This window comes from Peromyscus californicus, unplaced genomic scaffold, assembly GCF_007827085.1.
Source record: "Peromyscus californicus insignis strain IS unplaced genomic scaffold, ASM782708v3 Scaffold_11__1_contigs__length_118956290, whole genome shotgun sequence".
In the NCBI taxonomy this organism is placed as follows: Eukaryota; Metazoa; Chordata; class Mammalia; order Rodentia; family Cricetidae; genus Peromyscus; species Peromyscus californicus.
In genome coordinates, this window is record NW_026294402.1 from 115,232,491 (window position 1) to 115,259,246 (window position 26,756).

Below are 26,756 nucleotides of genomic sequence, written 5' to 3' on the forward strand. Positions count from 1 at the left end.
AGAGGCAGTGGATCTCTATGAGTTTGAGGCCAGCCTGGTCTACATAGTGAGTTCCAGGATAGCCAGGGCTACATAGTGAGACCATGTCTCAAAAAACCCAAATAAATAAATAAGTACTATATAACTAACTCTTGGGTCAAAATCCAAATTTCAGTTAGAACAATGAAATGATCATATAAAATAGTATTTGTGGGATGGGCCCTGAAGCTTTTTAAAAACCAAATGGGAAATCAGTATCCCTACATTATGTTATTAATAAACAGAACAAAAATGAATGAGTCCCAGTTCCATTCAGTAAGTTCAATAAACAACATCAAATGGAGAGAAGGAACCATGGTGATAAAAAGCAGAAGTTAATTAATTAGGCAGCAGACCCTCAGTAGAACTGATAAGTACCTTTCAAAGCTGGTCCTTTGGGAAAAACGAAAAGATAAACAATAGTATAGAATATATTCTGGCTAGTTTAACAGGGAAAAATGAGAGAAAACAGAAATCCATGAAATTATTAATGAGCAAATGAGGCAACCAAACATGTTTAACAAAAAGAGTCTCAACTCCTCAGGAAGTCTGCGCTGTGTAGAGCTATCTACTTCATTATGCTGTGCCGCAGAGTTCTGCCAGGACTGGGGAGATGGCTCAGTGGTTGGGAGCACTGGCTGCTCTTGCAAAGGACCAGGGTTCAGTTCCCAGCACCACATGGTGGCTCACAATCATCTGCCCTCTGGTTCCAAGGGATCACACACGTTAAAAACAACATCAAAACAAACCCTTGGGTCTAATTTACAATGCCCAAGTACTCTTGGATGTGGAAGGCCTGTAATTTGACTTGTTTGTTTGTTTTTATTTGTTTATTTTTGAGACGGTTTCTCTGAGTAGTCCTGGCTGTCCTGGAACTCACTCTGTAGCCCAGGCTGGCCTTGAACTCATGGAGATCCTCCTGCCTCTGCCTCCGGAGTGCCGGGATTAGAGGCACGCCTGGCTCATTTGGCATTCTTAAGAGATTGTTGAGCGTGAGTCTCCAGGGACCCAAAGTATAGATACATAAATAGGAACAGGGTAAAGTGAGGCACAGGAAGAGAAGAAAGGATAACAAAAGAGAATGGATGGATGACAAGGACGTGTGACAGGAAAGCCACAAGCCCCAGAACTAAACTAGCTTCTACTGAAACAGAATAGGCCCGGCTGCGTACAAAGACAGGTCCAGGTCATTGTGAGGAATAATGTGGCTAACAACCTTGAGACACTCCAGAAAGCAGAGAAACGTGCTAAAAATAATGCTGGAGTCAAGAAAAGTGGATAAAGATAAGAATTGTTGGTTTACATGAGGACACAGACAGGAGCCTCAGGGAACTCGCCCTTCGAAAGACAATGTCAGACAGTTTCCCATATGTCTGTCTGTGCTGTAGTGAGTGCTGCATGTCTGTGCTGAATGTATTAAAGGTGGTTGTAACATACAACACAGACACACACATACACACAGACATGCACATAGACACATAAAAAGACACACACAGAGACATACAGAGACACAGACACACAAGACATACATACAGAGTCACACACAGACACACAGAAAAACAGACAGACACACATACACACACACACACACACACACACACACACACACACACACACACACACACACACAGTGGTGCCCAGTGTGTGGTCTATGATGATGCAGGTCACATCCACCAGAAGGCTTAAGAATGGGTCTCTAGACTGGACCTGTGTGGCTGGCCTCTGTGTTCAAATTCTCTGAGGCTCAGTTCCAGTGTCTGCAAGAGCTGGCTAATTAGTATATGCCAGTGACTCAGCCCAATCCCTCGCACACTGGTAAATGGCAGCATGATTATTAATAAAATCATTAATATTTACTCTAGATGAATTTTTAAAAAATACATAAAAGAGGAAGCATATTCCAGATGAATTAACAAAAACCATATTCAAAACAGCCTGCGACTGTTTCCAAATGAGTTTAGCGACTTACAAAAGACATCCATTAACATTTAAATGTGCCCAAATCAAAAATGCTAAAATCAGAGCTTCAAATGCTTTCTGAGCCACAAATTGTTTGGGAAGTGGAATTTGAGCCTCATCACGTTCTCCTCACGGGCCCTGGATGTTTCCCTCATAGAATCGATTTCCTCCCCCTGCCAGAGAGGAGGCGCAGGGACGGATGTGCTCAGCAGTCTGCAGGGCTGCTTGGGATTCTGCGGTTTCTCACCAGCCTCGCCTTGGATTTTACATCACCCAAAGACCAGCTAATAGGAGCCATCTCCAGGGACATTATCTGACCTCCTCCACCAGAGATCTAAGCACTCGGGGAATTTTCAGATGTTTAAAGTGTCAGGCACACCATTATCCGAGAAAATGGTTTTACCTAGCAATTTACCAACTTTTACAAAATCATTTTTCCAAACACCGACGGTGCTTTCTGAAGGAGCAAGATAAATATAGAAAACGGCAGAGATATCTAGACGTGCAGCAGCTTCCCAGACAGATTGCCACAAAATCTTTGTGATCTTGTCAAAGATAAATTAGGTAGAAATGGGCAAAATAGTTTTGTGAAAATAATTGTGTTTGGTGAGTTTTCAATGACATCAGAAACACTCCAGGTCTGATCCATATATATTTTTTTTTTTTTGGTTTTTCGAGACAGGGTTTCTCTGTGTAGCTTTGCGCCTTTTCCTGGAACTCACTTGGTAGCCCAGGCTGGCCTCGAACTCACAGAGATCCGCCTGGCTCTGCCTCCCGAGTGCTGGGATTAAAGGCGTGCGCCACCACCGCCCGGCGCTGATCCATATTTTAACACTCTGTTGTCACTAATTCTTTATGAGCAACTGAAACTTTATCAAACTGGTCATCCATCACTTTTAATTGCATCTTTGTTCGTGTGTGTGTGTGTGTGTGTGTGTGTGTGTGTGTGTGTGTGCGTGCGTGTGTTTTATTTATGTATATGTATGTATGTGTACCACAGAGTGCCTGGTGCCCGCAGAGGTCAAAAGAAGGCAACAGATTCCTGGAACTGGAGTTACAGATGGTTGTGAGAGCCACCACGTGGGTGCTGGGAACTGAACCTGGGTCCTCTGCAAGACAACACGCACTTTTAGCTGTTGAGCTGTCGTTTCTCCAGTTCCCCCACCCTTGTATCACTTTTTTTTTCAACTTCAAACCTGCAAGAACAGACTTTATTGGTCTGACAGTTTGGTTTCCCCAAACCCTGTAGCTCAATATCCGAGAATATGGAATGCACCACGTTGGGTCTGAGAGTCAGTTTTGCAGTGGAGAGTAGGGGTTGAATGGCCCCGCCTTCCCTAGGGTGTGATGGGGTTTCCAGAACTCCATGGTAGCAGCTTTCCTGAAGCCTTGGGCCTGTTTTATGGTCTGGTTTGGAGTTGGTTCTCTTTTATTCCAGACCCTTTATATATAAAGGATAGGGCATGTCACTTTCTATCTGGCTGCTTCCTGATGGCAGGGAGGGTACCATTGAAAAGTTTTGGGGTTCTGGAGTGACTATGAGAGAGGCATTGCTTTTACTTTGTGCTATGTGGGGGATGGAGTGATTCAATGCAAGAGGAACTTCTGTAAAAGTGTAAAAGACACGGTTAAAATGTAGGAATAAGGACAATAAGGGAGAATGGGGTGACCAAGGGGACGATCTGGGGGAGCCAGGACCCACCCAGAGGAGGAGGCTTGTATGTTGCTGAGTCCTAACAGCTCCCTCGAGGGAGGGGGTGAGAAGGCGTGGCATCAATGACACAGACACCGGGAGTCAGGTGAAAGGCAAACAACAGACTCGTTTATTCAGTAACGGGGAAGCCTTACATACCCACCTCCCAGCACCCAGGCTGTGCCCTGATCTGGTGACATTGCATAGTCACCCCTCATTGACTAGGCACAATCAGGACCTCTGACGGCACCTGTTGGTAGGCCCTCAGGCAGACTCCAGGGCGGCTCATAAGGAAGTCTGTTATGTGCATGCCTTGGCAACTGGTTTGAGCCAATTTTCTCGACTCTACAGGCCTGTACTACTATACTTGTGGACATTTTAGAGCATGGGTCCTAGCCCCCAACACTTTCTAGTAATGGTATTTGTGTATTAAAGGGAAAAATAAAAAGAAGGTAAATCAGTGTGAATGTTGAGAACTTTGAGAGGGTTCCTTTTACCTTGCTTTCCGTGTATTTACAGAGGGACAGCAACCCTGGGATCTGGGATCCGCTTAAAAATTTTAAATTACATAGTGAGTTGATTTCCATATCCTGACATGAAGAGTTAGGAGCCTGATTTTTCGGAATTACTAAGGATATTCACTTGTTAAATTAAAATAATTTACCTCCCCTGCAGCATTATATATAACTTTTAAACACATCTGTCTATAAATCTGTTTTTAGAGTTCTTATTTTCTCAATATAAATTCCTTATCATGGAATTATTAGTCAGAAGACAAACATTTTGTGCATTTGGTGTGTGTGTGTGTGTGTGTGTGTGTGTGTGTGTGTGTGTGTGTATTCAGGTGTATGTGCCTATGCATGTGCTAGAGGTCAATGTCAGTTTTTTCCTCAGTTTTACTCCTTACTTTTGAGATGATCCCTGAACCCAGAGCTCACTCATTGACTAGATGGGCTAGCCTGTGGACTCACAGAGCTCACTCATTGGCTAGATCGGCTGGCCCCTGTGGGCTCACAGAGCTCACTCATTGGCTGGATTGGCTGGCCTGTGAGTGATTAGGATCCCTGTCTCTGCCTTCCAGCATGAGGATTACAGACTGTCAATCACCACACTTTTTGCATGGCTGCTGGGATCAGAACTCAGGTACCTGTGCTTGCATGACAGGCCATCTGCTCAGACCCAACATGAACATGTTTTAAAGTGGTTTGTTTGTTTTGGGTTTCTGAGACAAGGTCTTAGTTCCCTAGATCAGGCTGGCCTGTACCCAGGTTGGCTTTGAACTCATGAGCCTCCTGGCTCAGTCTCCTGAGTACTGAGATTAACTCATTGCTATGTCCAGCCACTTAAAGATCTTTTTGTGCCTGTAATGTAACCTCTCTGAACTCAGTTTCCACATTATAAAGGGAGATATTGATCATAACCACCTTGTACCACAGTTGAGGGGATCTAGCCAGATCTTCTACTGTAAGGTTTTAGCAAAATAATTAAGGGTTCCTTGTTACTCATTCCATTCCATCCAGGCAGCTCCCATGCAGGCTCATCAGCTTTGTATTACTACAAGCTTGCCCAACAGAAAGGCAGAACGTTAATAAGTTCCCAGGTAGCCAGAGACTCTGACACTCACTGGCAATGGCTGGATTCTCCACCTATGGTTAGGTGCTGTCGTGATTTGCTCGGGCTGAAACAGAGCCGTTCTGCAAACAGCAAACCCGTGTCTGCTCTCTGCCACCCCACACCCAAAGGTCCAATGTTGTTGCTTTTTTTTTTTTTTTTTTTTTACTCTTTTGGCTCTTTTTTTTTTGGGGGGGGGGAGAGGGTGCCACCCCGCTCCCAAATAAATCTCACATGGAGGCTTATTCATTCTTATAACTGCCCAGCCTTAGCATGGCTTGTTTCTAGTCAGCTTTTCTTAACTTAAACTATCCTGTCTACCTTTTGCCTCTGGGCTTTTACCTTTCTCTTACTTCTGTATATCTTACTTTCACACTTACTTCATGGCTGACTATATGGCTGTATGGCTGGGTGGCTGGCCCCTAGTGTCCTCCTTTCCTTAATATCTTGCTCCTAGATCTTTTTCTTCCCAGATTTTTCCTTCTATTTATTCTCTCTGCCTGCCAGCCCCACCTATCTTTTCTCCTGTCTCGATATTGGCTGCTCAGCTCTTTATTAGACCAATCAGGTTTTTAGACAAGCAGAGTAACACAGCTTCACAGAGTTAAACAAATGTAACATAAAAGAATGCAACACATCTTTGCATCATTAAACAAATGTTCCACAGCATAAACAAATGTAACACATCTTAAATTAATATTCCACAATGGTCCAACACAACTTCGAGAAGTCTGATGCTCATTCAAATCTCTCAGCTCCAAGGAATTCTAGAGACAGACGAAGAATTTGGCTTCCTGAGTATGTTCCCAGAACATTACTACATTTATATTCATAGGCGTGAACACACAGCCACCATGGGTATTGTCAGCACAATCAACATCCAGTTTCAGGGAGACAGTCTCACAACTCAGGGTTCCCTGCCAGCCACTGCCTGGATCTGAACAGGGGACGTGAGAAACCAAGTCAGCTGATCCCTGAAGGCCATGGGCAGGGCTACAGTTGTCTGAACATAAACCCTCTGAGGGATAATGAGCTTCAAGCCACAACACAAAGCCAAGAAGAGAGAGTCTGGCAGTTAAATGAGGCCTGAGTGACTGGTGTGTGGAGGGACAGCTGGGGCTCATGAGGACACGCCCATTCCATCCTTAATTTGCATAAGGTAAAGATTGATCCTCTCTCATTAATCCAAATGTATGGCACATAGGTGATATTTAAAGGGCTCAATGGAGCATTTGATAGATAAACATTTTTCCTGATTAGTGCTCATTGACCTGGTGGCCCAAAGACGAAACCTTGCTCTCATTTCCTTCCTGTGTGAAGGCTGCCAAAGCAGCAGCAGAAAACTCGCCAGGCTGCAGCGCGTCTGCCGCGTCTGCCGCGTCTGCCGCTTGGGCCGCATCTGCCGCGTCTGCCGCGTCTGCCACGTCTGCCGCTTGGGCCGCTTGCTCACAAGGGCGACTGGAGGAGGATGAGGTAGGTGTCGTCTCTTTTATGAAACTGAACTTGTGGGGAACTTGGCAGATTTTACACTGCAATCTTATTTATGCAGAATGTCTTATTTGTTTAGGGAATGCCACCTCTGCTCCTTAGCTCCACAACTTCAACGGGTAAGAACTCTTTTAAACAATTTGAATGATAATATAGTTACATCATCATTGCCCCTTTCCCTTCACCCTTTCAAATTCGTGGCCTTTTTTTTTTCTTTGACTATTATTGCTACACACACATACACACACACACACACACACACACACACACACACACACACACACACACACTAGCAGGATGTGTCTATGTGGTGTTGCTTGTATGTACATTGTTTCAGGACTGACCACTTGGTATTGGATAAACAAATAGGGGGTTATCTCTGGGGAAGACCAATTCTCAGATTCCTTACTTGCCTGTAGTTCTTCGTCTAGGGATGGGGCCATGAGATTTCCCCTCCCCACATTAGCATGTCTGTTGGGGTTGTCATTGTTTGGGTCTTGTTTAGACTGCCATATTGTTTTGGTATCATGAATGTAGCTTCCTGTCATTTCTAGGAAATCAGATTTCCCAGTTCTCTGGCTCTTACAATCTTTTCGCTCTTCTTCCATGGTGTTCCCTGTACTGTGGGTGCAGGAATTGGGTTGCAGATGTATCTGTTGGGGCTGAGCAGTTCTGTGCATTTTGACCAGCTGTGATTTTTGGCAATGGTCTCTCCACCTAAGGTAAAGAGAAACTTCTTTGGTGAAGAGCGCTATTTATCTATGGGCATAAGGCAGGTAAGGATTTTTTTTTTTTTTTTAGTAACAGTTCTTAGTTTTCTATTCATAATAAACTTAATTTTACAATCCAGCTAGACTTGGAGGGCATAAAGCAAGCATGGAGTCCAAAGGACCACAAAGATAAGCTTAGGTGCAAAGAGCACAGAGATCACGGGATACCATGGGTAGACAGGGTGGGAGGTGTTCTCTGGACTGCAGAGGGATGACTTGGGGGTAAAGTGCACGGAAGTCCACAGTCAGCTCCACAGCTCCTGCAAAGCCCAGGTAAGGATTCTTAATCCCAATCACCTGTCAGGAAACACCCTGGCAGTTCATCTTCACTGTCAGCTGGATTTGGAATCGCCTAGGAGACACACTTCGGGGTGTGTGAGGGTGTACAGGAGAGGCTGAACTGAGGAGGGAGGACTCACCCCATCCCATGGGCTGGGGTCCTGGACTAAATAAAAAGGAGAAAGAGAGCTGAGCACCAGTGTTCAGGTCTGAAGGGCTCTCTGGCAGGGCCAAGCATCGCAGACAGGCTTTGCCCTTTCCCATCCCCTCTCCCTTGCTAACCATTAGATTACATTCCTAAGGAGAGCCCCCAAGGTCCATTCCCTTATTTGCTCAATGACATTCCTGAGACAAAACACCAAGGTCCAGCAACCAAAATTCATTATTTGGCTACACCAGCTAACCTGTCCAATCAGGACTTACCAACTCACCTTAGCCCAGACTTTCCCTTTTCTCCTTAAAAACCCCCTCCTAAACCAGGCAGTGGTGGCACACACCTATAATTCCAGTACTCAGGAGGCAAGAGTAGGTGGATCTCTGTGAGTTTGAAGCCAGCTTGGTCTACAGAACAAGTTTCAGGACAGCCAGGGCTACACAGAGGAACCATGTCCCGAAAAAAACAAACAAATCCCACTCCTGCCAACCCCCTGCTGCTTGCTGTCTGCCTTTGCCTGATCCAGAGATGCCCCCACCCACCCACTCCATCTCCACTTGCCCCTCCAGGGTAATCAGTCTCCTGTCTGCTGAGAATTTGGTGTCTGGGTACATCCTGTACTGACAAGCCAGGCCTCCATCCTCTGCATTGTCCTCAACATTCTTACCTTCTAAGTCCTACAGGACAGCTCACCAACCAAAGTCCCAAGTGAAAGGATGAATGGCGCTGGTTCGTCAGTGGAAAAGTCACGGGCCAAGGCTACCAGAGTTAGGAGGAGCTTTATTAGAAAGAAGAGGGGATAGGAGGGAGAAGCCAGGCCTGGCAGAAGGAACAGAGGAAGAATAGAGAGGAAACACAGGAAGGGGGGGTCTGAGTCCAGCTTTTTAAGGCAGGGACTGCTTGCCCACGAGGCGGGTACATTGCCCGCTCCCCACCTGATGGTGTAAGACGTTAGACCCAGAAGAGTGAGAGCAGGATCCTAACACCAAGTTCTTCTACAGACTTCCCAAAATAACACAGCCAGGTCATCACAGCGATAACCCACCGTCCTGGTACCAACCTGTCTTTGGATTTCTATTACGGTGATGAAACACCACGACCAAAGAGCAAGTAGTGGGAGAAAGGGTTTATGTGGCTTACGCTTCCACAGCACTGTCAGTCATCAAAGGAAGTCAGGGCAGGAACTCAAACAGAGTGGGAACCTGGAGGCTGGAGCTGACGCAGAGGCCATGGAGGGGTGCTGCTTACTGGCTTGTTCATTGTGTGTGGGGTGTTATGATATTGTAAGTGGGAGGTCCTAGCGCGTAGAGCCAAGGTGCCCCATGTCAGACAGAAATGCCATGCAGACAGCACTCAGTGAAGAGTTTTATTTGGTAGAGGGGAAGAGAGAGGGAAGAGAGAAAGAGGGAAAGAGAGATAGAAAGGCGAGGGGTGTGTACCTCACGGGAGGAAAGCAGGAGAGAGAGAAGGGGCGGAGATTTTCCTTTTACATGCAGGGCAGTGCCAAGGGAAGGATATCAAGTGGTGGATCAGAATACTAACAGTTGGGGGGCCAAAACAGCTTGACCACACAGCTGCCATGACAGGCTTACTGGCAGGTATCATTGGTCCCCAGGAAAAGCCATAAGCTGACCCCACCCAGGCAGGGCCAGCATCTAAGGGGAAATACCTGACTTTCCAAACATTCCAACCATTAGATAAGATCAACAAATGTCCCTGAGCCTAGCATAGACCTATTTCCCCTTTTTACCAAGATATCCCTAGACAAATGTCAGCCAGTCAGGGTCCTGAACCCTGGAAATCCCCTCACCCCAACCTCTACTATGATTAAAAAACCCACCCCGCCTAGGCTCGGGGCTCTCTGCTCTCACTGCTGTGTCAGGCAGACAGAGAGTCCAAGCTCAAGCTGAAATAAAGGCTCTTTGCTTTTACACATGGGATTCAGTCTCCATGGTGGTCTTTTGGGGAGTCCCAGTGATCTGGGCATAACAGTGGCCAGAACTACACCTGTGCTCAGGACAAACCCAAAGCCCACATGACTTGCTCATCTTGACTCATCAGAGGCATGAGTCACCACCATGGGTGTTCTTGAGAAGCAGAATTAATCAGGAGTCTGGGTTAAGGCACCAGGAATGGAGCATCAGAGCCAACCCAAAAGAATCTGCACAAACGTGGAAGCCAAGTACTTTATTTCTCCCCAGGGTCCATGTAGGAATCTGTCCATAAAACTCACTGGCCATGGAGCTGGGGTGATTGCTCAGCCTGACCATTTCCCCATCATCTTACACAGGTCTATCAAAAAGACTTCTTCAGGAATACACTTCCCCAGACTTCATTTCCATGTCAGCGAAAGTAGTTTCTTCCATCAAAATGGCCTTGCTTGTTCTCAAAACTATTTTGTCCCCAGTTGAATATAACATCTATTGATGCTCTAATCTCCCAAATTTGATGACTTAGCACAATAAACATTTTTTCCCTTCTAATTCTTTAGTCCAGTCATTTAGGCTGTGATCAGCAAGGCAGTTCTTCTGTTGGGTTTCTTCATGTGGCCAGTTGGGGTTGAGACTGAAGTAATCTGTCTCAAAACAAGATGCAAAGGACCTAGATTCTACCACGGGGGGAAGCAAAGGAGACACGCAGTTAGAAGTGGGAGAAGTCTGTGCCATTTCTGTAGTCTCGCTAGACCATGGAAATGCTGTGCCCCGAGTCTTCAATGTGCACACACACTCCTGGGAGCGTGTGACAATGAGGGACATCCCCACTCCTGCCACGCTAGGCTACTGCTGAGCTGCCAAATGATGGACAGGTCATTCTGAGAGTGGAGAGCTGCCAGCCAGTGAACTCGGAGACTGCACCCCAGGCCTGCTGTGACTGAACTTTGGTGGTCTGGGTCACATGTCTGCTGAAAATGCTTCTTGCCTGTTTGACTACATGGACTTGTGATCACAACAGGAAGGGTCATCAGATCTCAGTGTGAAAGCGTTGACTTTAACATCAACAAGTGCCGTCACTCCAGTGGATTTTAGACTTACTTTGTATATTTTTACATTTCCTGTATAGTTGGAATATATAGCTTAGGCCAGATGAATAGATAGTTCTCTGAGTCCAGGGCAGATGAAGCCTGGCAGATTGGATTCTATTGCTGTCTACTGTCAGACAGTAATGTCCCTCCCATCAGGGGCTGGGCATGCCTGTGTCAGAGACAGATAGGCTCAGGTAACAGAAACCTGGTGAAAGTCTGGGACTCCGGTCAGGAGGGACCAGGCAATGTTTCTTTCTGTCATGAAGCTTCATAGGATAATACAATTGCAAGTGTTAAGTGTGCGTCTACTTTCTGCCCAGTGCAGGAACACTCAGGTGTTTATAAATAAGTGCTCAATAGTTACATTATTATTTTTCTTGTGTTAACTCATGTGTGCGCTTACATGCGTGTGTACGTGCGTGCACGTGTGTGTGTGTGTGTGTGTGTGTGTGTGTGTGTGTGTGTGTGTGTGTGTGTGTGAAGGCTAGAGGTCAGCTTTGGGTGTTATCCCTCAGGCATCACTAACCTTGGTTCTTGAGACAGGGTCTCTCACTGGCCTGGAACTTGTCATTTCAGCTAGTCTGTCTGTCTGTCTGGCGAGCCCCGGGGGTCTGCCTGTCTCCACCTCTCCCCAGCGCTGGGATTACGACTGTGTGTCCACTCTTGGTTTGTTTGTTCATTTCGTTTTTAAGTTGTTGTTTTAACGCAGGGTTGGACACCAAACTCAAGTCCTCACACTTGCAGGACAAGCACGTCACCGACTAATCTCCCCAGCCTGGTTGGGTTGTTTGATTTTGGGTTTTCCTTTTAGACGTCACCAAAACATTTTGTTTTTGTCCTCATGGACACTGATCACCAGAGGAAAATTTAGTGCTTCTATAACAGTGCGGTATTTTAAAGTGGAAAATAAAGATAATTCAAAGTATAAACACATAGATAATGGGGCACAGAACTGTTCGTCTTTCCCTTTGGATGAAAACAAAATCAAATTTCAAATCAACACTGAGAGACACCATTTTTACATGTTTGTCTAGATTCCTCTCAGAGCCCAGTGTGAAGTGTGCTACGGTCAGACAAAGAGGAGAAATGTGCTGGGTGAAGGCTCCGCAGAGGCCAGTTAACACGGCCTTATGGAAGGAATGGGGCCCAGAGGTGACGTGACCTCCCAGAAGCCCCTGAGCTGGCTCCCTCTCCTAATTCTCCAACATAAAGGCAGATGACTTTACAGTCCCAGGCTGTGGCTGAGCCATTGGCCCTCCTCGGCATGCCTGTTCCTTCCTTGGAAACTTCTGGTTCTGTATTTGAAATTTCCCCAGTCATTGGTCCAAAATCATGAGTCTATCAACAGCACTTTCCCCCTCATGGCCCATTCCATTCTTCCCGGGAAGTCTCCCATTTCACACTGTAACACTTTTATTAAAGTCTCCCTGAAAAATGAGGGAAATAAAAGTGAGGGTTGCTTCTCACCAGCCTGCCCCCTTCCTTTCTTCTATCCCCAGTCTCTTTCCCTCCCCTCCCCTCTCTCCTCCCCTCTCACCTCTTCCTTTTGTCTTCTCCTCTTTTTTCTCTCCTCTCTCCCTCCCTCCCCCATCTCTCTCTCCCCATCTGTCCCTTCCCTTAAAGACAGAACAGCAAGTGACCAGCACAGCAGCCACACTCTGAAGCCTGTCCAGAGTCCCACCCCACCTGGTTTCTGTGTGGCCCTCAGCACTCAGGGGGAGGAAGGGGTCAGACATAAAGCCCACCCCAACCCATACTTTCCTCTGTTTACCAACCTTGCAATGGACCCCTTCTCATCCCACGCCTCTCATTCAAACCCAGCTTTGTGTTGGAGGTTTGTGGCAGGGATCCTTTTAATGTCCAGTTACATTAATTAACTTTCATGAGCTCTCTCCTAGTCTCTGCCTGTGCCTCTGTGCAGCCGTGGATTCTTATTTAATGGACTCACTAGGCATTCAGTTTTCTCTAGGGAGAAATTAGATTTCTTTAAAATTTTCCTCTACAAAAATCTGTTCTACTCTTTAGGGGTCACTGGACTACGATATTGACTAGCTGCATTTCGAGTGCTCACGGGCAGCATGACTGGTGGCCTGCTCATGGATTTGGACCGGGCAGATCTGGAATCAGACCCCACAGGCTTTAAAAGCAGTTAGAGGAAGTTCCCTCTTACCCCTTTAACAAAAGGAATTTTGTGATTTCTGACCTGATCTTGAATCCCTCGTATGTACTTAAAGGACAAGAAGAATGCTTCCTCCTGCTGGAGGAGGCAGGAGAAGGAGGTGTTTAGTAGAGGAACTGTATAGAAGGACCCAGGGCTCCCCATCTCATGCTTCCGGATCATGCGCTTCCCAGTCACATGCTTCTTTGGGGGGGGGGGGGCTTCCTTTACTTAAAAAGATCACTTACTCTGGGTCTTGTGTAGATGAATTGCTAAATGGTCTTATTTAAAAAAACTCAGACCCAGATATAGTGATGAAAACCTGAGAGGTCAGGGAAATAAGGAAACCCACTTCCTGTCTACCCATGCCTATATGCCTTTCTGTTCTGTTCTCTCATTCGCTCTCTCAGCCCAGCTACATCACTTCCTGTCTGTCTGCACAAACCTCCAGACCTCTATGGCTGGTGCTGGGATTAAAGGTGTGTGTCACCATGCCTGACTCTGTTCCCCAGTGTGGCCTTGAACTCACAGAGATCCAGACAGATCCCTGCCTGCCAAGTGATAGGATTAAAGGCATGTGCTACCATTACCTGACTTTATTTATTAACATACAATTAAAATCACATTTCAGTACAAATAAAATACCACCATAAAAATAATGATAACAGTAACAATGTTTCAAAGGAGAAGAAATAAAGTGGAAGGTGATGACTGGGTGACAACTTGATGTTAACCTCTGGTCCCCACACACCTGTGCAGATGAGCACACCTGTACATACCTGTACACACACACACACACACACACACACACACACACACACACACACACTATAACTTAATTAATTTTAAAAGTCTTGGATCCTTTTTGTAGTACAAATTATATACATTTCAAGCATCCAAAACTGATCAGTATATACACATGGCCACAACACAGCTTGGCTTGGAATAGTCACATCTCAAGTGTTCAGGGGCAATCTCAGACTATGGCTGGCTACCAACTGTAGGTGGGTGCAATATTGATCATACTGATACAAAGAACCATGAGATAAGATACTGGGATAATTTAGGTGGGAAGAGGGAAAAAGCAAACACCTGTAAACATTCCTATACATTTAAATATGTTTCCATTTATTTATTCTTTCATTCATTTATTGTGAGTGTGCATACATAGTACATGCATGTGGGGGTCAAAAGACCTTGTGGGAGTAAGTTCTTTTCTTCTATCATGTGGGGATTGAACTCAGGCCATCAGCCTTGACTGCAAGTGTCCTTACCTGATGAGCCACCTTGTTAGCTCTATGTATTTATTGACTAAGTTTGTCAACACCAACATTGATATTTTAGACCAGCAGATATTATAGTTCATTTATTATCTTTTTTTTTGAGACAGGTCTCACTGTGTAGCCTCTTGCTGGCCTGGAACTCACAGAGATATGCCTGCCTTTGCCTCTGAGTGTTGGGATTAAAGTGTGCATCTTCATACCCAGATAGTTTCATTCATTTTTAGTTTTCAGTTTTCCAAGTGAAAATTTCAATGGTAACATTGTGAGTCTCACTGTGGCATTTCCCTACATTTATGTCATCATTCTTGATCCCTATTCATCTGTTTCCCACCTCCTCCCAGCCCCCTCTTCCTCCTCTTGTGGCTGACCACAGACTTTCTGAGAAGAAACAAAATCTGTGATTTCTCCACAGTGAAGTTTTAGTGTGCCAGCGAGCTCAAGAGTGAGAACTTATTTTAGGGAAAAAGATTGGATTTTGTTCAAGTAAAAATGGTGATTGAAGAAAACAGTGCCAGCCAGGTGGTGGTGGCACTCACAGTTCTCTGTGAGTTCCAGGCTTTAGAAATCAGCTAATTGCCTTGTAAAGATATTGTAAGAGGGCTGGAGAGATGGCTCAGAGGTTAAGAGTGCCTGCTGCTCTGGCATAGGACACAAGTTTGGTTCCCAATGACCACATCAGACAGCTCAGCTCCAGGGGATCCACTGCTCTCTTCTGGCCTCTGTGGGCACTGCATGCATGTGGCACACACGATCGTGCACGCACACTCACCCCTCCCAACACACAGATGCATACATACACACAAATAAAAATAAAATAAACCTTTAAAAAAGTTATTCTAAGTAATTCTACCAAAGGCTGATGGAAAAGTCATTTAAAGTTTTTCTACGTGTGCAAGTTAATCTTAAATGAAGAGTGGGTGTATCATCTGCTGATTAAGTTAGATTAGTGGGTGGAAGTGTTCCAGGAGAGATAACATAAAAATAGAATCATTAGTCACAAATTTAAATTATTCAAGTCCTGTCACATAGAGTAGAATTTAAATGGGGGATATAGAAACAGCTCCTGCTGGTCGTCAAGACGTGGGTGAGCACGGAGAGTCAGGCAAGGGACTCACATGATGCAAAGTAGGTAAACTGAGGGACAATGTTCTTGAAAGGAAGCCTGCTGTGTTGGTTGGTTTTTGTAAAGAACACAAACCTGGATGTAGCTGGAAAATGGACTTTTAATTGAGAAAACTCCTCCATGAAACTGGCTTGTAGATAAGTCTGATGGACATTGTCTTGATGGCTGACTGATGTAGGAGGTCCCAGCCCACTGTGGGCAGTGCCACCCCTGGGCAGGTAATCCTGGGTACTTTAAGAAAGCAGGCTGAGCAAGTCATGAGGAGCCAGCCAATAAGTGAGCAGTATTCCATGGCCTCTGCATCAGCTTCTGCCTCCAAGTTCCTGCCTTGACTTCCCTCAGTGATGCATGGACTATGATGCAGAAGTATAAGCTGAAATAAACCCTTTCCTCCCCAGGGTGCTTTTGGTCATGGTGGTTTTTTTTTTTTTTTTAATCACAGAGGTAGAAACCTAACTAAGACACCAACTTTAATGAATGTGAACCTCTGAGCCTTGTCTTCTGGAGCCTTTGCAAGGCTCAGCAAAGGACTTACGATGTGAGCAGTTGGTACATATTGATAGTGAAATATTTAACAGCACTAGTTAGGGACAGTCTGCTTCACACCGTGCTCTGATCAGCACAGGACACACCAACAAGACAAAAATCTATGCCTTGGAAGCTGACTTCCAGGTCCGGAATTCTTGTCTTATGGAAGTGTGTTTGTTGGCCTGAGGCTTGGCCACTGGACACCACAGTCATCATTATTTGCCAGTTTCAGTTTAGAAAGTAGCATTAAGAACCGAAGCCCTAACCACCAAGAGGAACTGGAAAGTGAAGGTCAACCCCTGTGGCCAGTAGGTGATCAAATCCTGGAACACAGGGCACCTGTGAGCTTCACTGGTTAGCGGTCCTCTCAAATATTGTCCCAGATTATCTCTAGGATAAGACCACACCATCAAGGACTCTGTGGAGAAAGAGGCCTAGAAGTCTGTGTCTGGGACCCTCCTTCATCTCACTTTGACTCTCTCTAATTTATCTCCGTTTGCTACTAAAAAACAAACAACAAACAAAAAAACCCTGTGAGTGTGTGTGTGTGTGTGTGCGCGTGCGCGCGCGCGCACGCTTCTGTGGTGAATAGTGTATGGTGTACATGCACGTGTGAGCCTGTGCACATAGGGAGAAGCTAGAGGAAGATGTCAAGTCCTGCTCTATCACTTTGCCTTATTCTCTTGAAACAGGGTCTCTCATGGAGCCTGGAAGCTAGTCTGGAAGCCAACCAACCCCAGTGATGCTTCTGTCTCCACACCCCTCTCACAGAGCTGGAGTTACAGTCAAGTGCATGGCCATACCTTGTTTTTTATGTGGGTGTTGGGTTCTGAACTCAGGACCTTACGCTCGTACAGAAAGCACTCCGACCACTGAGCCATCTCTCCAGGCTCTGTAATAGTAAATGTAGCACATTTAAAAAGTCTTCTGGGCCACTGTGGTTAACTGTCAGACCAGAAGGAGGCCATAGTGACTCTTGAATGTAACCAGTTGGTCGGAGGAGAGGTGGGCTTGAGGACCCCCAAACTTAAGTCTAGCGTCTAAATTTAGAGCAAATCAGCGGTTGTGTGGGCCCTGCCCTCGGCTGGCAAACTCCTTGTGGCTGTGCTCCTCACTACAGTGGCCATTGGACTGCATCACTAATTCCATCGCACAGCCAGCTCCTGGGCTGGGGGTTTGTAGATTGGGTCGGTGGGCCATCTGCAGAGCACTACGGTCACTGACCCGGTAATGTGGCTTGTTTCAAACCAAGTCTTCCCAGAAGCCTGCAGGGACCGCTTTGGGGCTCCGTTGGTGGCTGACTTCATGCTGGACTGGGCTGAGCTGGGAAAGACGTGGTGCAGTGTGTAAACCTGAAACAGTCACCAGCTCCTTCCTGGTCCTGACCGTGGCCGAGACACGGGAGTGTGAGCCCCGGGTTGCTGGACGTGTGTGTTCCCTCCCCCTTTATCGAGACAGCGGGTCGACAGGGCAGCTCCTCACAAAAAGGTGACTTTCTGTCTTCTGTAAAAACAATTTGTTGGGTGGGAGAAATGGCTCAGAAATTAAGAGCACTGACTGTTCTTTCAGAGGTCCTGAGTTCAATTCCCAGCAACCACATGGTGGCTCACAACCATCTACAATGGGATCTGGTGCCCTCTTCTGGTGTGCAGACATACATACATGAAGGCAGAACACTGTGTGTATATATATATATATATATATATATATATACAAGTCTTTAAAAAAACAAAACAAACAAACAAAAACAACAATCTGTGTGAATGGGCAGTTCCTGAGTACATGTGTACATATGTCTGTGTGGAGGCTGGAAGACAGCCTCAGGTGTCTGTCCATCTTGTTTTAGAGCCTGGAACTTGCCAAGAAAGTTATGCTGGCTGGTCAACAAGCCCCAAGAACCCACCTGTCTCTGGCTCCACAGTGTGAAGGTTACAAGTGTGTACCACCACTCACGGGTTTTTGTTTGTTTGTTAGAAAGAGGTCCACTGTGCAACCTTGGCTGGCCTGGAACTCTCAGAAATCCACTTGCCATTGAGTCTTGAGTCCTGGTCAGTGCGGGGACTAAAGATGGCCTCTTTCGCTCCCTCTTGAGAGGCTCACACATAGCAGACCAAGCAGGCCTCAAACTCACTCTGTAGCTGAGGATGACCTTGGACTCCTGGCCCTCCTGCTCTCGGGTGCCGGATTCAGGCACACCACCACGCTCAGTTCAGGCAGTGAGGGGATCAAACCCAGGGCTTCCCTCATGCTATGCGAGCACTCTGACAACGGAACTGCTCCCATAGTGGCTGTCTAGTGGTCTTCCTGACCTGATTAAAACCAAAGACTTGGGGTGAGAGACCAAGTGTACAACCTTGAGATTTCCCCCAGGGAGGGAAAGGAGTTTCTGGTTTTTAAGTTTTACTTCCCAATGAACTAAAAGCCAACCTGGGAATAAAAACAGGAAAAGCTGTACAAATGAATTCAATAAAACAAAAATACAAACTTCTCTGGGGAATGAAACACAACAGGTAATGCTGGGGCCAAGATTGGGAGACCCCTGTGAAAGGGATCTTTTTTTTTTTTCCTTAGGTTTTTCTAGACAGGGTTTCTCTGTGTAACAGTCCTGGCTGTCCTAAAACTCACTCTATAGACCAGGCTGGCCTCGAACTCACAGAGATCAGCCTGCCTCTGCCTCCCGAGTGCTGGGATCAAAGGTGTGCGCCACCACGCCCAGCTCATGTGAAAGGAATCTTAACAAGAAGTTTGTGCACAGGGTCAACTAGCTCAGGTCTCTGTACCAAACACCTGGCATCGAGAGCCCGGCTTCCCACAGAGAGGTTCCCATGTCCCCATCCCTCCTTCCAGCTTTTAAGGCTCATCCAGCCGTGTAGTCCCGGAATGAGCCATGCAAGCATGCATGCACGCATCTGTGAGCTTGTGCAGACCCCTCTTTCCACACGGAGAGCACTCTGACTCTTCTCACAGCAGGAAAACAGACACAGGTGGGTTGGCTTGGTCATTAGGCACATGGCTGGTCCCCTCTTTTTTGCTAAGTAATTGCAGCGTCTGGCTCCCTGAAAGACTGGCTCTCTTATTACAATGTACAGGAAAGGAAGAAGAAATAAGTTGTTACAGACATATGCTGTTTGAGCAGCTAGAGACAGGGGAGAATAAAAATCTCTCTTTGGAATTGTGCTTAAGGCAAAGCAGCACTAAACAAGTAGCATCCCTGCCAGCTCTCTCTCCACCTCGCAGGTGCTTCTGGGAACTTTAGACAATGGAACATATAAGAAACTAGCAATATTGCTGGAGCTACGAAGTCACCTGTCATCACTAGGACAGTCAGAGCCAGGATTCTCAGCTCCATGACCACATACAACACCCCAGCTCACATGGTCCTCTGCACACCGAGCTACTGTAGAATTATACTTACTGTCTTCTCTAAGGCTGCACAAAGATGAGCCTTAAGGGCTGGAGAGACCACCCAGTCTGTGACAGTGCTTGCTACATGAGCATGAAGGCCTGCGTTCATATCCCAGAACACAGGTTAAAAAAAAAAGCTGGGCATGACACTATAACACCAACACTGTGAAGTGCAGAGGCAGGAGAATCACTGGGACTTGCTGGCTGCCAGCCTAGCTCCAGGCTTAGTGAGAGACCTTGTCTCAGGGGAATTAAGGTAGGGAGTGACAGAGCTGGACATGCAACATCCTTCTCTAGCCTCCCCACACAGGCACATGGGCATCCACACATACGTGTGTCACACACACACACACACACACACACACACACACACACACACACATACACACCCCACAGACCATATATAACTCATGCTTGTAAGTAAAACTTCCTCAGACAACGTTTGCAGAAGACAAGACACTTCCAACTTGAAGGGTCTTCTGGGATTCTCCTCTGTCAACTTTAACATCTCATGTAGCAGGTTTTTCTTGGACCTCGAGCTCTTTTTTTTTTTTTTTTTTTTTTTTTGGTTTTTTGAGACAGGGTTTCTCTGTGTAGCTTTGCGCCTTTCCTGGAACTCACTTGGTAGCCCAGGCTGGCCTCGAACTCACAGAGATCCGCCTGGCTCTGCCTCCCGAGTGCTGGGATTAAAGGCGTGCGCCACCACCGCCCGGCTGGACCTCGAGCTCTTAAACAATGACACAGAGACCTCTTATTAAGTATGAAAGCTCGGCCCTAGCTTAGGCTTGTTCCCAAGTAGCTCTTATGACTTAACCATTCCTATTATCTGCCACGTGGTTCATTACCTCTCCTCCATACTACATGTCTGACTTGGTCCACATCTTGCTGGCAAATCCCCCTTGCCTCAGATTCTTCCCAGAGTTCCTCTTTCTCCCTGGAAGTCCTGCCTATTCTTTCCTGCCTAGCTATTGGATGTTCAGCTCCTTATTGACCAATTAGAAGATGCCTTGGCAGAGACACATCTTCACAGTGTACAAAAGATTATCCCACAGCAGTTCCCTCTTTTTGTCTAAATAAAAAGGAAAGGTTTTAACACTAATACAGTAAAACTATACACACTAAGAACAAATATCAGTTAAGAATTATATTCACAATGTCCAGTCCACTTGTATTTAACAAATACAGAGAAAGTACTGTATTATCTATCCTATCTTAGTGAGTCCAAAGTTTTATACCTAAACTACTTACCATCATAACTTATATTGCCAACCTACAAATATCTTTTTAGATCTTGAAACATTTTCTTAGATGAACAACTTAAGCTTTTATATCTCTTAACCTTATAAACCTTACATCTCTAGTAAGTTTCTTTTCTGAATTTAGTAACAAAGAAAATGATATAACCATCTAGTCTTCAACCTCCATAAAAGACCCAAGAAGCATAAAATACTACCTGAGCCACCCAGCCACACAGCCACACAGCAAGCCACAGAGAAAGAAGTAAAGAAAGGTCTACAAAAATAGAGGAAGATAAAAGCCCAGAGGCAAAAGGTAGATGAGCTAATTTAAGTTAAGAAAAGCTGGCTAGAAATAAGCCAAGCTAAAGCCTGGCATTCATAAATAATGATAAGTCTCCATGTATGTATTTACTTGGGAGCTGGGTGGCAGACCCCCAGAGAGTAAGAGCCAAAACAGTAAAAACAACCAACTACAGACCTCTTTTGCTTAGTTTCCTCCTTGACCATGACCAACAAGAAAAGACAATCAACCCCCTGAAGAATGATAAACATCTATAACCCACCGAATGACCTAAACCACCCACCTCACCTCTCAGGAATGTGGGTGTCATGTTCTCAAAATTACTTCCTGTTATCTGGGGGCAAGGGCATCTTTAGGGGACCCTGAGAAAATTGGGATAACGGTCTAGTCCTGGGAGAGCTAGCTGTATCATTTGTTCCTAGTCTGTGTGTGATGGGAGAGTGCAGGACTTATCTAGATTCCTGGCTGGCATAGTCTGTGAGGCTGGACCATCTCAGCTAGTTGCATTGAAGTTGTTCTGGATGCAGATTTTTTTGTTTTCATTTTTGAGACAGGGTTTCTCTGTGTAATAACCCTGGCTGTCCTAGAATTCACACTGTAGACTGGCTGGCCTCAAATTCACAGAGATCCACCTGCCTCTGCCTCCTGAGTGCTGAGATCAAAGGTATATGCCACCACCACCTGGCCTGGATGCATAATTTTGAGCAAACTGCAACAGAGGCATTCTGAGAGGCTGGATCACCTGGGTGACTTGTCTTCCTCACTGGTGTCTGGTCTGTTTATTCTGAAAGCACACACACTTTGAAAGGTAACACACATATTTGCTGTGGATTATGTTCTTTGTTTATAATTGGCCCATAGCTGGGCAGGAAGAGATCGAGTATGAGAGTGAGACTAAAAGAATTCTGGGAAGATGGGGTCAGAGATGGGGTTTGTCGCTGGCAAACCCAGAAAATCAAGATGAGAATGCTGTACTGAGAAAAGGCACTAAGCCAGGTGACTAAACATAAATAAGAATTATGGGTTAATTTATGTAAGAGTTTGTTAGTAGCTGAGCATTGACCAAGTGCTTATAAGTAATATGAAGCCTCTGAGTAGTTATTTGGGAACTGGGGGATGGGAGAGAAATAGTGTTACAATGTGGGGCCGAAATTTTCACATAAAACCTGACAAAGCTTAGAAAGGGGTTCTAGACACACAAGAATGGAGTCAAGCACTACTTCTGAGTGGCTGCCTTTTTTTCAGGTGAGCTCTGTTCGCTGGTGATGAGCAGAGGCACAGCTCCTTTAAGAGATGGCTTCCTGGTTCAGTACTGGGGCAAGAACGGGTGGCTCTTTAAGAGGTCCTGTTGTCAAACACTTCAATGGTATTCATGAGCAGTGCGCAGCACACTACTTGGTGGCAGCGTGGACCCAGAAACTTCCCAGAGTTGGGGTGGTAAACTTGGCTCTCAGAGCTGGCAGGAAACATCTCTCTGCTGCCATGAGACCAGCCTCTCAGAGAACTGAGGGGGAGCCAGCACCACATGCCATGGTCTAAGTTACACAGCAGTTGTTTTTTTTTTTTTTTCTCATGCAGACAGAAAAGGTTACAGATGCACAGTAAGGACAGATTCAGACAAAAAGAGCCTCTAAATGGGTCACAGAGTGTTTAAAAATATGTGTAGGCTTGGGAGAGAGAAGAAAAAGAGTAGAGAAAGTCCTTTAAAAAGAAATAGAGTAATAAAAAATATAATAAGCCATGTAAATGCAGAAAATATACAGAGTTTAGATACTGTATGTTATTGTGTTGTCTTTAAATTTTTTGATGACTAATGAACAAATAATAACTGCTGAGAGACATTTGATTATTCAAGCTGCTACATTAAACCAACCTATATATTTTAAAATGTCTTGAATCCAAAATTTAAGTCAAAAGATATGATACTTTGGGAAAGGAGTTGTGCTTTTATTTCCACAAGAAATGAGAGGCTATGGATTCATTCTGGGTTAAGAAAAATCAGATTTGACTGAGGAAGACCCCTTGAAAAATCTCTGATGGGAACAGATGGCCCAGATGATCCAACATTTCAGAGTTCTGTTGCAGTTTCCTCTGAGTTCTGCCCCTAGAACAGCATCAAGGTGACTGGCTGAGATGATCCAGCCTCACAGACTACTCCAGCAAAGACTCAGCCATTATCTGCTGTGGGATGGTCTTTCTGTGCATTGTGAATATGTGTTGCTCTCACTGGTTGATAAATTCTGGCCAGTAGCCAAGTAGAAGGAGCAAGATGCTAGAGCACCAGTAAACCACGGGCTGTGTGGTGATACAAAGATTAATAGAAATGGGTTAATTTAAATGTAAGAGATAACTAGTAATAAGCCTGAGCCATCAGCCAAATATTTTTAATTAATGTAAGCCTCTGAGTGATTATTTGAAAATGGCTGTGGGACCTGGTGGAATAGAGAAAAGCCTCCGTTTTCAGTCATCCTAAATTTTCTCAGTGTCCCTCAAAGATTACTAGTGCACCTAATCAGCAGGAAGTGTCTAGAGAACTATGCCCACATTCCCAAGAAATGAGTTATGGATGTTTATTATCATTTAAGGGGAGTTGCTTACAAGTTGTGATTGGTAATGGTCAAGAAAAAACTAAACAAAGGAAATTAGATTCAGGGATCTCATTTGCTGTGGATGATTGATTGATAAATAAAACACTGATTGGTCAGTAGCCAGGCAGGAAGTATAGGCGGGACTAGCAGAGAGGAGAATTGAGAGAACAGGAAGGCGGAGAGGAGGAGATGCCAGCCCGCCGTCCAGGGAGCATCATGTAAAGGCAGCAGGTAAAGCCACGGAACACGTGACGACATATAGATTAACAGAAATGGGCTGAGTATAAGAGTAAGAGCTAGACAAGGGTAGGCCTGAGCTAATGGCCGAGCAGTTTAAATAATACAAGCATCTGTATGTTTATTTTATAAGTGGGCTATGGGGCTACCGGGGCTTGGTGGGACCTGGAGAGAAAAACTCTAGCTACATAGACAAGCAAAAAAAAAAAAAAAAGGCAACATAAATTCAATAAAAGAGTAGATTATTGAATCTACTTTAATCCAGAAAAACAACTGCTAATCTCAAAATATTTTACATTGGTATGGATTTTGGTTTATTGATACAAATTTAAAGTTAATTTTGTTATACTGTATGTATATTTCTACTCTTGTTTAGGGTATTATATTTATGCAACTAATTTAAAAATGTAATATATAATTAAGAAATATGGATTAATAGTCATCTATAATAGCAAACTTATAGTCATGTTAGTTATGTTTTCAAGGTCATACAGAGATATATTTCAGATAAATAGGCAATCTTCAAACACTTCAAAGACCTACAGAATATGGCATTTAAAATGTTTTAAGAACTTAGACTTTTCTCAATAGTGAGACACATCTGCTTCTGGCAATGCCAATTACTTCAAAGAGGATGAGGGGCATCAAAGAAACTCTATATGGAGTTTGTTTTCTTTATGGCAAAAGCTATACATGTGAGCAAAGAAACTTCCCTAGCCTCAGTTGCTGACAGTACACTGTCCAAATTAGACTAGCTGGACACAAGACAACTACCAAACTTTGTCAAGACAAGGTAGGACAGTCCTTCAAAATTCCCCGCTTCACAGGAAAGTCTGTCAGACATGCTTGTCCTGTAGGCCAGAGTTGGATGCTCCAACATTACAGAGGAACTTTGGGTTACTGTCCAGACAGTCTGATGTCCCTATCATTAGGTAACATTTCATGCTTCTGGGATCTTTGATGGAGTTGGAGACTAGATAGTTATAATTATAGTTTCCCTTAGTTATGATAAAAGATAAATTAGATACAAAACTTTGGACTCACAAAGATAAGATAGAGTATTTTCTTTAATTTTGCCAAATACAAATAGACATGGTAATTGTAATTCTTTCTTGATAACTGTTTTTGTTGTATATAATTTTACTATGTTAAGGTTAAAAATTTCCTTTTTAACTAGATAAAAAGGGGGAAATGCTGTGGATTGTGCTCATTGTTAATAATAAAGCTGATTGGCCGATAGCTGGGCAGGAAGAGATTCAGCAAGAGAGCTAGACTAGGAGAATTCTGGGAAGAAAAAGGGTGGAGTAAGAGAGGTGCTAAAAAACTCAGAAAAGCAAGATGAGAATATCGTACTGAGAAAAGGTACCATGCCAGGTGACTAAATATAGATAAGAATTACAGATTAATTTAAATGTAAATGTTAGCTAGTAACAAGCCTGAGCTATTGACCAAGCATTTATAAGTAATATTAAGTCTCTGAGTGGTTATTTGGGAATTGGTAGGCAAGAGAGAAATGTCTGATTACACATATCTGCATCAACACAGGTATGGAATGCACAGTGTGCACAAATCAGCTAAAGATCATTCTCTGCTCTATGTTTGAGCAGGTAAAAGGCATCTGTCAACTTTATAAGCCCATTTGGACTGCATAACCAAACTATAATATAAATATCCATCCATGCCATATGAAAGGATGACATGTAATAATAAGTCATGAGGACTCTGTAGCCAACAAGGTTTATCATTGTCTCATCTAGTCCCAGAGCTGTTCCCATAGTAGAAGGATCAGCATATACATCATCTGTCTTGTAGTTTTTCTTGGTTTCTTCCTTCATGTCTGTGGCCAAGATTTTCAGAAGTCTCCCCCAGTCAAATCTATTCTTTATAAATTTTGAAAAAATCCACAGCTTTTTGTTTACTGTGGAAACAAAGGCATAATCTCTCACCCAATGCAACACATTTCACGACTTCCATTCTGAAGTTAAGACTTCCTTAAAATATATAAGCTGGTTTAATTCAGCAGTTTCCATAATCCAATGTCTCTTAACAGCTGATGTTTTTTGCTTGTTAGACATTGCACAAATCCTAAATGGTCTTATAATAATAAAAACCTGAAGCCAGATATTGGGATAAATGCTGACCAGATTTATCAGATCAGAGAGACAAAGGAACAAGCCACTAGAGAAACTTCTCACTACTACCGAATTCTCAGGGCAAATGGAGACAAGATCCTATCTCCAGGAATCCTCTGACTGAAAGCCTCTGAGTCCTCAGCTGAAAGGACTCTAGTTCCTGTCTCCTCATGCCTTATACACCTTCCTCTGCCTAGACATATCACTACCCTCCTAGTGCTAGGATTAAAGGTGTATGACTCCCAAATACTGAGATTAAAGATGTGTGCCACTACTGCCTGGCTCTGTTTCTCTCCTAGTCTGAATTAATCTCATGTAGTCCAGGGTGGCTTTGAACTCACAGAGATCCAGATGGATCTCTGTCTCCCAAGTACTAGGATTAAAGGTGTGTGCCACCACTGCCCGGCCTCTATGTTTAATCTAGTGGCTTGCTCTGTCCTCTGATCCTCAGGCAAGCTTTATTTGATATACAATATACCACCACAATTAGCATTTAAAAAATTTAAAGTTAATAAAGCACTATATAGGGTCCAGATGCCCTGTGTATTTCCCATCCTTATAAGGCTTATTCTTATTATATTACTTTATTCTTTCTTTAAAGATTTTATTTTATTATTTTTAAACTATTTTTTCCATGACTCTCTATACCCATTTTCTCTTCTTTTTAGCATCTAAGCACATTTTCAATGTATCTGCAGCCTTTTCTGACTGTGTGAGCCAATCCTTAAAGGACCAGGCTACATGCTGCATGGCTCCACTTAGCACGTGG

General features: G+C 44.5%; 1 long non-coding RNA gene across 1 annotated transcript in view; it reads left to right on the forward strand.

Annotated features, from left to right (window-relative positions):
* Positions 1 to 6,591: 6,591 nt before the first annotated feature.
* The window catches only part of LOC128101458 (uncharacterized), a 29,911-nt gene continuing 9,746 nt past the window's right edge, over positions 6,592 to 26,756 (forward strand). Inside the window, exons 1-2 of the long non-coding RNA XR_008215104.1 lie at positions 6,592 to 6,754; positions 6,849 to 6,888. This is a non-coding gene — a long non-coding RNA (uncharacterized LOC128101458). The remainder of the gene's footprint in view (positions 6,755 to 6,848; positions 6,889 to 26,756) is intronic.